The sequence below is a fragment of the Phaethon aethereus genome (assembly GCF_964289735.1).
Source record: "Phaethon aethereus genome assembly, chromosome: 5".
Classification (NCBI taxonomy): domain Eukaryota; kingdom Metazoa; phylum Chordata; class Aves; order Phaethontiformes; family Phaethontidae; genus Phaethon; species Phaethon aethereus.
This window is the reverse complement of record NC_138579.1, coordinates 63360648-63363566: the sequence shown is the minus strand read 5'-3', so window position 1 is coordinate 63363566 and position 2919 is coordinate 63360648.

Below are 2919 nucleotides of genomic sequence, written 5' to 3'. Positions count from 1 at the left end.
CAACGGGTATTTCCTGGACGAGGATTATTCTACTGAGAGTTCCACTCCATCCCGGGCAAAACGAGCTCGGGAACCTGCTGAAGCACCTCCCCAGGTGCTAACCCATTAATGGACCGGTAATTCTTACTACACTTTACTAAACTCCATAAACGATCCCCTCGCGGCTCGGAGGTGGGGGAGACTGACTTAAACAGAGGTAAATCCCCAGGTCCTCCAATCCTACCCAAGCCGCTCACCGCACGCTGAGGGATGTGCCTGCTTTCACTCGGGGAGCTGATCAGAGTCTGATTATTTAAGTACCAAGAGCAGCAGAAACGAAGCCGCGAAGCATCTCCAAGAGCGCAGGGCGCAGAGAGGCAGGGACGCACGGCAGTGGGGCCGATCCTGCTCTCCCCGCTGCTCCCCCGCGAGCTTGCGGGCACCCTGGGAGCCGGGAGCTCCCGGCAAGGCGGGACCGGCCTTCCCTGCCTGGGCTGACGGGGGCACTGGCACGCTTTCGAGCTGGGGAAAGAACATTTCGTTTATCCTTTGAGGGGAAAAAGACGTTTTTTCGTTGCACAAGGAGGGAAAGGTGCGTGCCCTCTCCCCGGCCCTCCGCACAGGCAGGTCCCGCGGCGAAGCGCCTCTGAGGCCAGGGACCCCGGCCCTCGGCCGACCCTCCGGCCAGCGGCGAGGTTCCAGAGCAGCCGCGCCGGGGCTGCGGCGTGGGCAGCCCCTCGCCGCCCGGGGACCCGCACGCCGCCCTTCGCCCCGGCTCCCTCTCGCCCCCCGCCGGCCCCACCTCTCGGGGGAGCGCGGCCAGGAGCTCCGTCAGCTCCGGCACCGGGGAGGGGAGAGGCGGCGGGGCGAGCTCACGGCCCCCGGGCCCCTCCCCACCGCCTGGGCCGCCGTGCGGCGGCCGGAGCGCGGAGGGCCGGGCCGGGCCGGTGAGGCTCAGGCCGTTATTTCACCGTAAATCTTTGAAACGCTGGAACTAATTACGGAGAGGATATGTCTCAATTTGTTCCGCATTAGCGCCGCGCCGGGACGCAGGCACCGAGCGGGGGAAATTGATGAGCCCGGCCCAGCCCCGCGCCGTCCCGCCGGGACTGACCCCGCGTTCAACCCGCAGAGCGGCCGGGGGGCGGCGGCGCTCCGCCTCCCGCACCTGCGGGCCCGGCCGCGCCTCCTCCCGCACCTGCGGGCCCGGCCGCGCCGCTCGCAGCCCCGGGGCCCGGGCGGGGCCCGCCTCGTCGGCGGAGGGGTGCGAGGTGGGGCCCCAGCGAGGTACGAGGTACTGCCGGGTCTCCGCTGAGTTTATCAGCGTCTTCTAAGACGAGGCCCCGTGTACCTCACGGGGCGGTGTAGGGCCGGGAGGTATCCCTGCGTACCCCGCCCTGGCCGAGCCTCTGCTGAACGGGAGCGCGTAGAAGGCTGGATATCGACAACACTCCCCAGATCTGGCCTACGCGATGTTCTAAAAGTCTCAGGTATACGATGGGATATACTTATGGAGCAGCTAAAATTATTATATATCATTTTTATAAGTACTTGGTACTAAGGTACAAAAGAAATCGGAGGGTGGTGAAGCCCTCGTCATTCTCTCTAATGGTTTTGAAAGTAGGAAAATAATTATTTTTGGAGGGGAAAATAAGACAAATATTCTAAAACTTAGTACATTACACATGGAGGTATGGTAACTGAGATCTAAGGAATTAATTTCTCCCTAGTTGTAGAATGCAGATCCCACTGCTAAGGCATACTGAACTCTAAATGTAATAATATAGAAACAAATCAGTAACGGTACCTGCCATGGACATAAATCTGAAGAATTCTTTGAGCCACCTGGAACATATCTGAAATGTAAACCAAACATTTAAGGGTTCGGAAGAATTAGGAAAACTCCACTGAAGCAGATCCACTGCCCCCCTGCACCTACTGCAGCATGCCTGGTACATCCTGGGTGAGGAAAGGCAGTTTGTAGCTGCTGCCCCATGCAGCCTCAGGTCTCACTAACTGTTGGGTACTACAGGACAAGGACAGAACATAAATTGTCCTTTACCAGTTTCTCCAGTACACTGGACCTGAGCATGTTTTCCCAAACACTAAGCATGCATGCCTTTATTTTTCAACTTCATTCTTGAACACACACACTTGAACAATGCAAGCAAAAGTCCAAATCTCACTTTGTTCTTGCAAAGCCCTTTTGCAGCCCTGTGCAAGGATACTCTCTTGACCAGTCCTCAGCGGGAAACTAGTGGGGGTCCAGTGAAGCTCGTCTGTCTCACTTCAGCTGAGAATCTAAAACCCTTTTCAGGGGATTTTGTTTTCATCCTACACAGGAATTAATGCATGTAAGCGCCTGGCCAAGAGCAAGAGCTTTAGAGCAAGAGTGGTCCCACTGAAATCAGTGTCTAAGGACCTCGGTCCAGCAGGGTCTAACGCCTCGCACCACACAGTGGGGAAAACCAAGTGTATCCTCTTTGCCCATGGATGTTCAGTGAGTGCAGAAGACAAGCAGTGAAGACAATGTGTCTAGTGCCTAAAACAGATGAGGAACAAAAGCTCCTGGGTTCTGTTCAACACCTTCTGCGTGCTCCAGAAAAATGGAAGAGGGAGCAGTCATTTTGCCAGAACACTGAGGGACTCCAGCAGTGTTTGTGGAGAGCTTTGAGACCTTGGGTAAGCAAATGCATGCAGATGGTTGTGTTACCCAACACATCTCCGTGTGATCTGCCAGGGATGTGACCTGTGAGGGGGTTGCAGGGTTGGAGCTGGGGAGCTATTGCAACACGGCGAGTCCCTGCTCCCAGCCCCATTAGCACAGCATACGCCAGCGGCTCCTTCACAGCCTGGGCAGAGATTCCACTGCCCTCAGCCCCTCGGCACAGCCCTTTAGCTTCATTAGTAATTGAGCATACCCAGTCCTTCATTTAACTG